We start from the raw sequence: 16660 nt of genomic DNA, 5'->3' as shown, positions 1-16660 counted from the left end.
AGTAGTAGATAAGCTAACTCACCCAAAAACTTCGGCAATGTCTCCTGCACTAGATTATAACATAGTTGAATGAAGAAATCTAACGTGAATATCTCATTTTTTGAACTGAATAAGATCCTGAGCCAGTGGGAACTGCTTGCCTGTGCACTTGAATATTCTTCCTTAGGTAACGATGCTTCTTCATAGAAGGGATATGGTACATCCTTTGGTTCTCTCGAATATGTACTTAATGTTTTAACATTAGATGAAAACACACTTTGCCCTCCATTTCTATTAACGTTTGAAATTTTCAATTATAATATGCACAATTACTTAGTTGATTTTGGTGCGTCTGTAAACATAATTCCTTTATCAGTAGCAAAGAAAATAAATGCAAAATGGGATAAAATAGATGCACAAATCATTCAATTGGATAAGACTCTTGTCCGTGTGATTGGTGAACTAAGAGATGTGTTGATACGCTTATCATCTGACCAATGATTTCACCATTGTATAATCACAGTAATTATGGAAATTCCAGAAGCATACGGTGTATTGTTGAGCAGAGACTAGTCCAACAAGTTATAAGGGTATTTTGCGATGGACTGGTCACATTTTTGGCTTCCGTACAAGGGCATAAACAATCAGATCTGGGTAAATTCATAGCAGTACATGAAATACATGGTAACTCCCTTAGAAGGTGAAAATGAGCCAATGGCCTTTGCAAATCTTATCTTTTGGAATTGCTTTCTTGAAAATGATATGGGGTGTTATCTTTCTCATCCATCCCCAATACCGCCTAACACATGGTTGGAGCTCGTTCCTAGTCCAACTAGCGACAATGGAATTTGTACAGTCAGTAGTAGTAGTAATAGTAGTACTATTGTAGCACATAATCTTTTTACATATGATATTTGGACAATGTATTTTGCTGATTCCAAAACACAGGAGGGATTTGGAGATAGTTGTGTTTTAGAAGACCGGCAATAGAGGAAACATCTGATCTCTAGCCACTTGGAATTCAATTTCACAAATAACACCGTAGAATATGAAGCACTCATCTTGGGTTTGCAAAGAGCCATTGACCTTAATGTTGTAGTTCTCAAAGCAGTAGGTGACTCATAAATTGTCGTACGACATGTACGTGATACTATACATTGTGTGTCGCCTCATCTTAAGAGCTACCAACAAGAGGTATGGTGTTTGATTCTGCGTTTCCATCCATTCAATATTATTTTTGTTCCTAGATTACGCAATGCAACTGCGGATGCATTGGCAAATGTTGTTGCTAGGTTATCACCGCTTAGGGACGGTTTTTCAATAGAAATTCTTTATAAACCACATGTCCCTGATAATATTACTAATTTATGTGTTTTCAATATGACCAGTAGATACTACACTTTATGGTGAACACTAATGTATTTAAGGATGTAGTTATCAAGGAAGATGAGCACGAGAAAGCATTGCAGGATGCAAATTGCGCAATCAAAGAGAACCCCATGCCAAAAGGCATGGTATCATTGGAAAAAATATATGACCTGCAGAATCACTTTCGAGGGCCACTCAATGTGAAAACTCATAGCTAAACGTTGTCGCACAAGCAAATAAATCTTGAAACAGAAAAGGATCTGAAGTTTTTCAATCTTGGTACTTGTTGCATAACACAAGAGCGACAAGATTTCATTCGTTTATTCAAGTTGTATCGATATGTGTTCACATGGACATACAACGAGCTCAAAACTTACGACACGTGAATAATCTAGCATGTGATTCCAATCAAATAAGGGGCCAAGCCTTTTCAACAAAAGCTGTGGAAGGTACATATGACACTTGAGCCTTTTATTTGAAAAGAGTTAAGGAAATTGTTGGATGCTTGGATGATATATAAGGAGCAGAATTTTACCAAGGTATCGAACTTGGTCTCGGTTAGAAAAAATTTCTGGGGAAATCCACTTGTGTGCTGATTTCCACAGCTTGAACCTTGCCTTAGACAAAGACAATTACCATGTTTCGTATATGCAATAGATACTGCAAATAGTATCAAGGTGAGAGATGTTTTCTTTGTTAGATGGATTTTTTGGTTACAACCAGGTTCTAATATAAGATCCTGATAGACTAAAGACAACATTCCGCACAAAGAAGGTACATTCGCATTTAAAAGAATGCCATTTGGCTTGATCAACGTCGGTGCAACATTTCAATGTGCCATGGGCATTGCATTCTGCGAACTAATAGGATAGAGTGTAGTGGTCTATCTCAATGATGTCATTGTATTTTCCAAGAAGATATCCAACCACATACGCCACCTGAAGAAAATTTTCAAGTGATGTCGCAAATACGGGATATCCCTTAATCCCAAAAAGATAATTTTCACAGTGTCCAAGGGTAATATCTTGGGCCATATTATCACAAAGAGTAGTATTAAAGTAGACCCAGAAAGGGTCAAAACCATCACGCAGATTCCCTTCCCAGTGAATAAGAAATCCATGTAGTCCTTCCTGGGGAATATCAATTTCCTCTACAAGTTTATCTTCCACTATGCTCATATTGTCAAACCCATACAAGAGATGGTTAAGAAGGACGTGATATAAAAATGGGATAAAAGGGAAAATGATGCATTCTCTTGTATTAAGAAATCCATTACAGAAGCACCCGCATTGTATAGCCCATATTTCAGCAAAGATTTTATGCTCTACACCTTCTCTTTTGATACTTCTCTTGCCACAATGCTTACTCAGAAGGATGAATAGAATAATGAGTGGCCGATATATTTCATGAGTTCCAACTTTCAAGGACCCACACTCAACTATCCCGCCATTGATAAGCAGGCATACACAATTTATAAGGTGGTGAAACATTTATGGCCCTATCTCTTGAAAAATCATTGTATCATCTTTGTTTCACACCCACTAGTCATATCATTGTTCTTTCAACAAGAGTTGGGTGAAAGAAGAGAGAACTGGATGACCGTTTATAGGAGTATGATTTGGAGTTCAAACCAGTTCACCCAATCAAGGGCCATGGTGATATGATTGGGAAAATTAGTTTGTTGTACTAAATTCCTTTTCAGAATATGTTAAAAATTCTTATGGATTCATGAGGTTAATTGCAAGTTTAAAACATGAGTTTTTGAGTGTTTTTAAGTAAATTTTATATGAAAAATTAACATAAACAAATGGCTGAACAATAGCATATAACAAACATGAACATCCCCAAAAACAATATCATAGCAGCACATGATGAAGGAGTTCACCCCTCTTGGGCTACGTCTCCTTGGTCCAGCTTTCAATGGCTTAGCCCTCTCTATTATGCTAATAAATGTGAATACATCAGTTTACAATGCTCAAATATCTCTGAAACCTATTCCAATGGCTTCAGAATGCCGAAAAATGCATGTGTAGACTCTTTATGCTCCTGATTTGGTAAAAAACTGAAGAAGTTATGGCTCCCCCAAGTCTTTCTGCTAATCGCATCGCAAATTCCCCAAAATCCGGCACCATCCTACAAATTCGCCCCAAATTGCGCTAACAGAGTGACAATTTTGCCAATTTTTGGGCGAAATTGTCGAACACTTTAAATGCCCTCTAACGCCTATAATCTGAATTTTGTGGCCATATGGGAGTCATGCACCAGAGGCTAAGGCCAACGACTCTTCGCCGTTGGTCAAGTCCCCCACACCACTCTGTTGGTGTTCATATGGTGGTGGCGTGTCTAAGGTTCGATCCCCGTGGATTGGGCCCTTCCCAAATTGGCGCAAACATCAACAATAAATATAAACCACAACCATAACACGTTAATAACTTCTTGCATGGCGCGTTGGTAGAATGCTTGGCTCATTTCTTGGTGGCCGCAGGTTCGACCCCCGCTGCTGCTACCCAAACCTTGACCCAAAATTTTGGTAGCCCTAGGGCTACCACGTGGCGCCCTTTGGCTGGGCCATGTGTCAACCCGTGGTGGGCCACCAACCACCCAATCAAAAACTGCCAAATTTCACCCAATGAGAATGTGTCACTTGGCACAACATGATTCACTGAAGGCCATTGACCAGTCAAACCTGCCACCTCAGCCTACACAGTCAACGCCACGTCAGCAGTACGGACTACTGAGAGGGTTGTCACATTTTGCAAAAAATCACTTGGTTGGGAAAATTAAGAGAACATGATTCTGGGAGCATACGATGTTTATTTCACACGAAACAAGTTGTGCTAGATTCAGGATAATGATCACTATGCGGTCGTTCAAGGTCCACACCGATCCGACAACTTTTAATTTTGAGCTATTTTTTTTAGCGCCTGATCACATGGTATTTGTAAGCTAGCACTAGAAGCAGTAGATTTGAAAGAAGAACATTTGTCTAATTGGGATCATGAAATCGAAATGTATAATGTTGGGCAAGCTTCTCCCACTACCATCACGAACTCTTGGTACACAGATGTGCGCCAATACCTTTAGCACGACATCATGCCCTCCCATTTATCTACACAACAGAAGAGGGCACTCAGAATTAAAGCGTTATCTTATCAGTTGGTGCATGGGGTGATTTTCATAAATCATCATAATGGAGTATTTCTCAGGTGCCTAGAAGTGCACGATTCAGAGATAGTATTGCCTGATCTCCACGAGGGACCAGTCGGGGGACACTTAGTGGGTAACACAGTTGCACATAAATTTATGCAGACCATTTTCTATTGGCTTACATTATTCAAAGATGCTCACGTTTATTCTTGCAAGTGTCTACTATGTCAAAGGTGCACTGACCGAAACAAGAAGTCAGTCGCCCCATTGTATCCTATCGCAGTGGAAGAACCATTTCAATAGTGAGGCTTGGATGCCATTGGATAAATCTTTGCATTCCTCAAAGCAGCACCACTACATTCTCACTGCTACAGACTACTTCAGGTGGTGGATCAAATTTTTTCCACTTAAATAGGTGAATGATTAGGAAGTCATGAACTCCCTTAAGTAGAATATCATTTACAGGTTCGACATTATGACTTCACTTATTTTCAATAATGCAACATATTTTTCGTTGTTAAAATTATACGATTTTGCATTAGAAAATGGAATTGTATTGAAACAATCAACTAACTACTATCCACAGGGAAATGGTCTTGCTAAGTCCAAAAATAAGAACCTTATATGTATCATCAAGAAGACCATCTTCTTTGAACAAAGGAACTGACACTCCACAATGCCTTATGGGCTCACCGAGTCACACCAAAGCCCTCTCTGAAAACGTCTCCTTACTTCATAGTAAATGGAAAAGAAGCCATCCTTTCTCCTAACATCTACTTTCTTGCTCTCCAACTTTTGTAAGAATCCCAGGGCAAGCCATGTTTATTAGTTCAACGCAGGATGGACACTCTTCACAAGCTACAGGAATAAAGGCTGAAAGCAAAAGAAAAATTTCCCCTTCACTAGAGTCGTATCAAGAGGTGGTTCGACAAGAAGTATGCAGGGAAGAATAACTTTAGTGTGGGTGACTTAGTCTTGAAATGGGACAAAGCCCACGAGAACAAAGGAAAACACACCAAATTTTAATCCTCGTGGATTGGACCATTCACTATTCATGAAAAGCTTGACCAACACACATATCGTCTACAATCACTAGATGGGAAGATTAAACCTCTCCCTGTTAATGGCCAAGACTTAAAACACTATTTTCAATGATGATTTAGGGCTATGACCTACACTATGTACATAGTTTTTCTTGTTTGTTTGATTTCTATTTTGTTTCATCATGTAAATAAGTGTTGTGCGTGAACGTTTATTTTCGGCTTTTTAGTATGTGTCTGAATTTAAAAGAGTCTTGTGACACTTCAATATTTGGATAACCTTCTGTCTGTCTTCCTTATGTTGGACGATGAAGTTCTGACAGAAAATACGATCCGTCCGTAGGGAGAATTTTGGTCAAACCATGAACTCGTGTCTATTCAGGAAACCTTATGCCTATATTCAGTTTTTATGTTTCGGTGTTTTCACGCCTATCCAATTAGTAGAAGAGGAGAAGGGGAAAAATCCAAACAAGAAAACCTAAATCAGAGGTCTTGGTATTCTTCTCTGAAGGAACCTCTCCTGCTCTGAATAAGTTGATATCTCTCTTCTACCCATAAAATGAATAAGTGCCAATGCATAGTCGTATAAAAAATAAAAATAAAGGCAAAAGAAGAGAAAGGCTTCCAATTTAGAGAGGTGAAGCAAGCAACTCTGTTGGGGTACTGACCAGGCTGAATGGCAGTGGAGCAATATTTATGTTCCTAAAGTGTCTCCATCGGGGTATTGTCTAAGCCTGCTACCAGCGGAGCAACACCAGAGATTAAAAATCATACTCCGAAAATATAAAGCTTGTGAACTACACTACACTTACATTGCGATATCATTGAATCTTGTGTTGTGTTCAACCAAGATGGTACAAAGGGGACCATTTTTATTCATTGGGTAAGTGGGAACACCAAAGTAATCTGCATGATGAATCAATACTCCTCGAAGAACCAAGACCCTGCATAGAATAGTTAACCAAAGGAGAGAAGTTGGAATTCTATGAGTGTGTCACCCAGTGTTGTCGTTGCTACAATACCCTCCAAAATTTTGGCATACACTCAATTTAGGAGCCTTCCTTGGTCTTGTATGTTGTCATCGCAAACATTGAAACTCATTCCATGTGTTTTCTTTAGGTGTTTTGGTCCCTTTTGCAAGATAGGCAAAATGTCGCATTTTCGCATGTTAGTCATCACACAATGTGTATAAGCCTATTCTAGTAGTTTAAAGGGGATACATTTGTTTAAATGAATTAATATAACCATGGAAACATCCTTGGCACTCATTTCCAAAGTTTCAAGCACTATCACACAAGTGTCCTCACGGTTGTCGTAAAGTGTATCTTTAGTGTCGCACTTGTCGTAAGTTGTCGTAAAGTTGTCACACTGAGGGAAATTCATTTCTTATGTGTCCTGGATGATATATGTTGTTGTTTCATCAATTATTTTAAGTGTGCGATCACAATCGAATTCTTATCACTATTCACATGAGCCTCACTGATCCTGCACTTAGCCAATTTCTAAAAACTATTCCCGACCAGGAAACCTAGCTTCACCCAGCCTCCCTGAACTCTGCATTGTGCAGTCTCATTCCTCTAGTTGTGACATTTCCTTTTAACACTGTGCAATTCGTGCCTTCCAGGACTGATGCACTATGCAGTTCTAGTGCTCAAGCCCTGACTTTGGCTCCCAGAATTGCGTATTCCATCTTCCCAACCTGGCCTCAACTGCTCATTGCATAATCTCTAGCCTCAAGATCATCTCCTTATCCCCTGAGCTATGCAATTGCGTAATGGCCCATCCTCCTTTGACTCCTGGAACTACGTAATGTGTTGATCCAGTGCCCATCCCCTCAGCCTATGACACTAACCTCCAGAATTGTGCAGATTTCTTCCCAAGTCCATCCTGGACTGTGCATTGTGCAATCTCAAGGCTCAAGGTTCACCCCTGACTACTTGAACTACACAATTATGCAATCACTGAACCCCTCTCCTAGCTTGTCACCCAGTTTTGACTCAACCAAGGATCAATATGCACTATCTTAGACTATGGTTTTTTCATACTAATGTCATCTCGTCATGAGTGAATTACATATGCAGGTACCTTATCATGCCATGACTAGATGATGAAGAAGGAAAACATGCTTAAATACATCTTTGTACCTTAATATGCAAGTTGATCAACTAAGAGAAAGCAAAGGTACACCAGTTTGCGATCACAACTCAAGATTGGAGATCATCAAATATTCCTTATCACCAACCCATGCAGAGGTGGAGAGAAGAGAATTCTCAAGAAGACACTCAACACACAACAACAAGAGTGGCTTGACATTGCCTCATTATCAAGTAGTCCATGTCAGCAATGTCATGTCAAGTCATGCCACGAGTTATCACATGATAGACCATATTTTTAATGATGTAAATTATCTATTCGAAATGTATTGTAAAGTGGAAGTCCAAAGGACACATTCAAAATATGAAGAGTCATGTGAAGTAAAAAATTCATAGGAAGTCAAAGAGTCACAAGGAAGGTGAAGCATCACCTCATTGGTTATATATACACCGTCATTGTATGAGAAAATTACTTTTTCACCTTGGCTCTTCTCGCAAGGCATTAGAGAGATAATATAGTTATTTTTAGGAGCAAGGAGTGGCTCCAATGCTCCACTATTGAAGCTAGTGGTATGTTGTACTATGTAACAACCTCCCCGCCCCCATTTATGAATAACAATAGCTAGGTTAGAGATATAAATGGGGACCCTTTTTAAAATTTTAGTCTTAGGATAATAAAACCTAACTCTAAGAAATTGCCTTGAAAAATCTTGCAAAACAACCCAAGGATGAGATCCTTATCGCAAATCGCAAATCGCAATTTTCCATGTGACTATCATAAAACACCTTTAAAAATTTGTGATGCGCGATCAAACCTCCCACTGCGATATCCCGATTATAAGCACCTTTTCATTTCGCAAATCGCACTTCGCAAACTTCTCAAGTAATTAAGCTATGCCACCAAAATGCACATTAACGATCTGCGAAATGTGATATTGAGACAATCGCATTTTGCCTTATAGAAAGCACAACGCTATATTTTATCCGTTTGAAAATTGAGATGTGCGAATAAGAGCGGTAAGCGTGTGAAATAATTGCGTTTTAAATACAAAAACAAATGAATTGACAGGTTAATAAATATTTAGCGGCTCGAGGAGAGCTAATCATTTTCCAAGTTATGGGTAGTTAACATTGAGTATCTCATTAAACCTTTCTCACGATCCAAGGTCATTTCAGAAATGCTTTCAATATTAATTGCTCGATATTGTTTGCGCTGATATATCTTGTCCATTTCAGGCAAGCTACAAAAGACATGTCATTGAGGAAGGTGATGCAGAAACAGAAAAAGCAGAGCATTGTTGAATCCGAGTTTACAGATATGGCTCCTATATTCTCTGATATAGTATGCAGCTCTGACAGAGGAGCAACAACTTGGGAGGTCATTTACAATAGGCTTGAGGACGAGCATCCCAAGATTACTATTACAAGAGCAACAACTGACTCAACAAGACCTTTGGGGCTTCAATTCAAGGATGTTGCATGTTCTTTCCTGCATAGGATAGGAGTGAGGGCTAAAATCCTCCCATACACGGATATGATCAGGTGGGTGGTTGAAAACCTCACCATTGAAGATAGGCAATTCATTAATTCAATAAATGAACTCATGGGATCATATAGAGTAGAGGACATGAAGAAAATGTATCATATACCTGATCCTCAGGATATATATGATAAGACATACATGGCTAGCTTCGCAAAGAAGAACCTAGACCCCTTCAAGCTGATTTAGGGTTGGAGAGTATTAGACAACAAATTCAAATTTGACAAATTGGATATTTATGCTATAGCCTATTTGTCTAACCCCTATAACTATGTAACTGCTATGTTATGTAGACTATACGGATTGCCTAATAATTCTAAGTTTTCCATAGAATGGATTCCTCTGATTGATGCCTGCGTTAATTCCCACATCATGAATTGGGCCACCATCCTATCTGATAACTTGGCCACCATCATTATCGAATATCTACATAAGAGAGCCTCCTCTCCAGAGAACCTTCCCCCCTTCTATTTTAGTGCCTACATTATGGATGGCATTTGTTTTTGCACTGCATTTCCGACCATGGGTTGGAAATGGACCTTACAGGGCCCCTACCCTATCCACCTTAGTCATAAGAAAATATGGGAATCCCATTATATACCCCATTTCTATAAGATATGTCATTATGTTGTTTTGCCCCTGCATCAAATAATTTTCAATAAGAAAGGCCCCAGGTTTTCCCAAGAAGCCACAACAGACCTTCTAACTGTCGGCAAATATTTTATTGAATAATGGTTCACCTACATTACGGTTTTCGGTAGCAACCAAACAACATGTCCTTCCTTTATATGTTTTTGATAAATTGTTAGCAAGGGAAATCGCCCACTAGACCGTGGGAAAAGGCCTAACTAAAGTCCTCAACAAAAACAAGAAGTTATTATGTCCCTCTTTTCCTGTCAAGTGCGGTTCTTTTTCTTTTTCAAATTTTGATCATGCCATTAAGGAGACAACAAACATGGAAGCCCTCAGGGTTCATACATTGTCGAAAAGGAAATTCGATCTAGACAAGGTAGCACATAACATCACTAATACGGTAAATCTCAAGCCATACAACCATGAGGATAATGATTTTGAAGACCTATTACAGTCATCCAAGTCCTTCAAACAAGCATTCGAATGGGCTAAAGTGAACCTGAGTCCTGAAAATTTTGAAAGATTTTGAGAATTCAGAAATGAAAGGCTCAAAGTAATCCCACTGCACTTGTTGAAGATCAAAGATAAGCCTACCCAAGTGTGATTGTTAATAGTGAAGGACCTAGTTCTCGCACAACGTCTCAAGTGAATACGAAAACACCATATACACAGAAGGCCCAAGAGACAGATAATACAGGAGAGTCCAGCAGAAAGTCAGCTGAGAAAGAGGTTCTGAGCACCCCACCTAAAGAAATCAATTCAGAGGTCAAAGGCAAGAGTTTGGAGCAGGATAGGGATCAGTTTAATCAGAAACTACAAGACACTCCCAAAACGATAGATACCCAAGAGACAAAGGAGTGTCAAACTCCTCTACATATTCAGGAGCATACATAGTCCAAGTCTATGGACGAGCAGTACAAACCCATGGATGAATAGGTGACAACATCCTAGCAGACTGAGATTATCCCTGCTCTGCCCACATTAGAGATCGTCTTGAAAGTGACCGAAATCCCTCCACTTGATGTGTTCTACAACCCGCTCCACAAGGTGGTAGTAAGAAGATAGAGAAAAAGGAAAAGGGTATAAACACCCAAGCTCCCACCTGGAAACGAGCCAGTGGACATAGTTTGGAGGGGAATTTCTTTCAACCCAACTGAGAACTTGACTAGATTGTCACAGTTCATGGGAGCATATGCAACGGCTACCATGGACAAAGCCACTAAAGTCTCTACTTTGTTGAGAGAAAAGGAGGAGAGGATTTCACAACTTGAAACAGAGAAAGAAAATGTGAACAAGTAAGCAGCTGAGTAATTTTCCCAATTGCAACAAAACATGGAGGTCCTGAAAATAAGCCACGAAGCCAATATATCGGCTAAAAACATGAAACTCCAAGAACTGCAGCTAGCCATGGAAAGATATAAGGATTTTCCTACTACCAAGGAGTTCGTTAAAGAGGCTCTGGAACTGAATTGCCTCCTAATGAAACAGCAGGAGCATTTCTGCCAAAAGATGTCACACATTACTCCTTATCTAATCACTAGCAACCAATTAACAGATAAGGCGATCGAATAGAGAACTGATTTTACTGATCTCAACCCCAGAATATCAGAGTTCATCAAATGGCAGGAAACAAAAGATGGAAGGAAGGCCAATCTACCTGAAATCGAGGAGACACACAAAGACAATCTTTTCACAAATTGGGATGCGAGAATCAAGCAAGCTGAGATAGCAGTGGCAAGGGTAGATGGGGTATCAAAGAATATAATCAAGGCGGTGAACCACACTCTGTTTGTCACCAACCTACTAAAGGAAGGCATCGTAAAAGAAATGCATGATTTGGGTGCTTTGCATAAAAGCTGGTAGGAAAAGGCAAAGACTCAAAGAGAGGCAATCACAAAATTGATCAAGACCAATTGGGAGTCGTATTGGAAATACCTCATAAAACCGCACAACCATATCATGACTCTTAACTACTCACTTCATTCGACTCAACGGATGTTGCCACCTCTCACTGATGCGATTTTCGTAGGACAACTCAGGACACATTTTTGGGAACCTCCTCAACTCAAACCAATGATCGATATATGTGATTTGAAGAACAAGCTAACAGACAACAAATCATCATCTTAGTTCTGCTCGTCATGCCACCGTTTATTTTTAGAGTTAGTTAACTAGTTAAGAGGAAGGTTGTTTGAAACCTCCTCAAAATTTTGTACAATATATTTTTGCACATTAGTTAGAATAATATTTATACCCTTCTCATGCATTTAGAGAAGGTTCTAGAATTTTATCAAAAGCATTTGCAAAAAATGCACTTTTGTAAGTTTTTGAATGCTTTGGTGAAATTATGGAACATGATAATTTCTTTTTCATATCAGACTACTTTCCTTTGTTGATGCACTATTGTGTTCTTGGGAGATAATTTGATTTGAAGAAAGGAGTCGATACATGTCATTAGTTAAATGAGCATAACTTCGCACATATGGTACTAATATCTTGTATGATTGATTCTGTTTTCTTTTAATCAGTGAAAACACTTTACTTTCATGAATTGTATGCGAGATTTATTCTTTTTGTTAAGCGTTAATTGCACTATTGTATGATGCCTAGCTGAAATTGTTAATTTTTATATATATAATTCATCATATATGTGATATATTTTATAAATTTCTTTGACTAACTATTTATTCAAAAAAATTATCTTATACTTTATCATCTCTGTTTATACGTGATTAATCTTTATTATCACATGTTAAGTAGATATCTATGTAGATCGCATACCACACATAAATACACAGGTTTACATTAGAATAAGTTCGTTAGAATATTTGCATGATAGAATAGGTTATTTAGATTATCATTATTCTATTGCAAGTGCTCATGAACCACCCACTATCATCTTGAAACCCACACTGGGAAACTGGTCCCATTATCCCCAGTCGGAGCCACCACTTTAAACGGAAAATGAGTTTCCTTAAGGTCTGGACCGAGTATTTATCCCCCATGTTGGGGCAGCAGAGATCTGAGGCCCTTCAACATGGTGTTCATTGTATACATGTGTCTTTGTTACAAATCCATTTGGGAACATCACTCCCAACATTCAGATCAGTACTATTAGGGCTCATAAAACCCTAATCCAGTTGCTACATGACCTAGACAAGTCATCACTTTGAATGCCTCCTTCCCTGAAAGTTTCCTGACCTGAAGCCCTCTAGAAATATATCCTTGAGGTACCAACACAATCTTGGTCAAGGGTAAATGTGCTTCAGTGCAGGTAGGCCCATGTCAGGGTGCATTTCAGAGCACTTAGGCCCACTTTGACCCACACTAGGCGAGATTGAGTGAAATCCTCATAGGGTTCTGGGAATATTCTTATCTTCTGAAGCCTTCTAGAAGATTCCACACTTATCATCTCCCATGAGCTCGAAATTGGAAAGGGAATGAATTAAGTAACATCCTATCCTCTCATCCCTTCCTCCATGGAAACTAACTCTAAGTTTGGAAGGCCATTCAATATCCTCATTTATGACCAAACCTCCTCCATTTTCCTATAAATTGAGCACTCATCTAAGTGATTAGGTGTTGGACTTTGAGAATTTACAAGGATATATTGTTGGTGTGAGGTTTGAGATTGTAAGCAAGTATTGTTATGCTGCCATAGTGTTGTGATTTTGATGTGATGTTGGATGGAACTCAAGCTGGAGGAGTGACATTGGATCGGACTTTATGGTTGTAACTCTTCCTTCTACTTAATAAAGTTGTTTACACCTTTTCCCATATTCTTTTCTTTATGTATGATGATTATATGTGTAAATTATTTCGATTCCATTTGCTTATAGTAGATAGGTCTCTTGCTTTGATTTGTTTTTATCCTCTGTTTATGATTGCAGGTACTAATCAAGCAGATTTAGTTCAAGAAGGAGCGACGGGAGCTATTCAAAGGAGACAGAGGGAAGTGAAAGATAACAAGTAGGTCCCTTTCCTTATTTATCTTCTATAGAAAAAGGATAAACGCTTTAAATCTGTTGTTCTAGGTGTAGCTACCCACCTAGGGAAATTGTATTTATCCGTAGATGCAAAATTCCACATAACAATCTTAGAACTTTTACTTAATAACATAAGCCTTCATGGCCAGCACGTTCTTCATGCATGGATTATGAATGTTTGTAAGACTAGTCTGCAGATGTTTGTATTTCATGTTTGCTTTCATATGTGCTAAATTAGTTGAACTATCTTGGCTATTTTAGTACTTATCTTATTGAGAATGTGTTGTAATGGTTGTTATTGGTGTCCCATCCTTATGAAATATTCCGCAGGATACTAGACAGTTCTTTCTCATTGATTGGTTGTAATGTCCGTCACATCATTTGTGAAATATTCTGTTGGACGTTAGACATATTCTTCTTGGTTGTGTGTGTCTCTACTAGGATGGTACTATTACTGATCTCTTAGAGGCTAAGTTTACTCTTTCCCTTCACAGTAGAAGAACTTTGACACATCTAAAACCAAATACTCACCTGCCACACCTTCTTACTTTTTGAAGGTACTATTTCACCCCTCTCTCTTGCTAATAGTTAGAGCCAAGGAAAATCTTTAAGCATTTGGAAACCGGGCCATATTTTGGATGGGGCTCTTATCCCAAATGGTGTGAGGTCTAATTGGGACCACATACCAGGGAGACCCCTTGAATGTTGGCGAGTCCAACACCGTCAACAAAAGGATGACTTGGTGGAATTGAGGAGGTCTTTGTCTTAGTCAAAGGGTCTTGGTTGTCTCATTTGATATGGTTCTTAAAGAAAATATTTTTTTTGGGTTTTCCCCTAAAAGAAGGGTTTTGCCCTGGCTAAGAGCCTACATCACATCTCCTTTTTGTTTTGATCTTCATGCATTTATGTTTTTATATATTATTGATGATAAGAAGGTAAAAGAAGATAATAAGAATAATAAGAAATCACAAGTAATTATCAAGATAAGAAAATATTTTTGCCTTTCTGATTTTCTAACATGGAGTAATTATCTTGTAGGATTGGCTGCAAAAAAAACAAGCCTATTTTCCATTGAATTCAACTCCCTATGAATGCGATTGATAATAGAAGATGATAAATTAGAAATCATTTCCCAAATTGTTCGAGTGTACCCTTTAAAAAGGTTATTGGAGGGAGTGAATTTTCCCTTTACCAATTTGAAAATGAGTTATGAATCTCTGAATACAAAAATATGATAACAACCTAAATTAAAGGCATTTTCTATTTTGAGAAAAATATCTTCAAATTATGCCACATTGTTAGTGCAATAAAAATCAAAGTCTATAAGAAAAATTGTATATTTTACCCATGGGGGAGTAAAGTACTATACCATCTCCATTTCCCTCATTATAACATGCTCCATCAAAATGCATATGCCAAATTCCATCATTTGGATGAATGGGAGGTGGAGTGGAATTATCATCTTCTTCTAAGAATATAGAATGTACACCAATGTACTCTTCAACATAACTTACATGTGGTTGAGGTATAATTTCAATGTAGGGTGAAATTCACCCTTCATGAAGTACAATGGTGTTATTATTTCCTTTTGGCAAAGATATATGAGTTCCATCCATGGACATGTATCCACCAGTTAAGGCTTGCTAGTCTCTTCCCAAAATAATGGAATAAATACTGACCAAAATATCAATAACTTGAATATTACAAGTGTTCATAATTATGTGCACATAATGCTATTGTCACATCGTTGTTTTGACAACTGGTATGTGTTTGTTGATTATTATAATATAGCATACATTATGATTTTTCATTGGGGAAAGAGAGACCCAATCCTTCCAAAATTATCTTTGACATCACATTTGGGCCAAAACCACCATTAATTACGTGATAATGTGCAATCTTATCCATGATCTTCATTACTTCAGAGAAAGGAGGATTTTTATTTATATTATTAGAATTATGGTAACTTAATTTATCTATATATGTGTCTTCCTTATCTTACATTTTTATCGCACTAGAAATAGTGGAAGCCTTGCCTTCCATGAAGCTTTTATGATATTTCTATTTCTTAAGAATAATACGCATATCAAATAATGAAGCATCGACTTTAATAGTAGCCATTTGTTTCAATATGTTATATTTGACAAAGATGGAGAAGAAGGGTTTGAGTTTATATAAGGTCTATAAGTACCCCCAACGGCCTGATTTCTTATGTTAGGAGAATTTCAATAATCAAATGGTTATGAAGTTGTATTTTGAGCAAAAGGGGTTTTCTAAGAACCACCTTTATGTCTATTCCGATTAGATTTATTCCTTGTATCCATTAACAATGTATCATATTCATATTCCGAGGCTAGAACAACAACTGTTGAATCATATTTTTTTTCCCAAAAACATATTCTCTAGCATTTCTCCTTATTTCACAAGTATCCTCATCATGGTTATCTCCACAGAAAGTACACAATGAATCTTGAAAGTATAGCTCTAAGATGGAAATTATCTCTCTAAATTCTTAAAGTCCCTTTCATAGCTATCTTTATGGAGGTTGAAGCAACAATTTTTCTTTCAAAGGCTACTATCTTATTACTCGTGTCTTGAAAAACTTGCAAAATCGTAGACATGTCAATATGTTTACTTATAGCATCAATAATAAGGCCATTTATTGTCAACTGCTATTCATATTCCAAACAAGTTTGTAGAGCTAAACCTAAATTGTTTGTGTTCTTTTTTCCAATCCATGTTGATAGGAAGTAGGTAACGAATTATAATAATGCATTGGGGTGTTGAAATATGTAACTAGGTTCGGCCTTCATAATGACATATGTAATCATGATTTTATGTATTTGATGTAATGAGAAAAATAAATTTATTATT

The sequence above is a fragment of the Pinus tabuliformis genome, chromosome 2_1 (assembly GCF_031772625.1).
Source record: "Pinus tabuliformis cultivar Carrire ecotype Pingquan chromosome 2_1, CPIR1, whole genome shotgun sequence".
Lineage (NCBI taxonomy): Eukaryota > Viridiplantae > Streptophyta > Pinopsida > Pinales > Pinaceae > Pinus > Pinus tabuliformis.
This window is presented reverse-complemented; position numbering follows the sequence as displayed.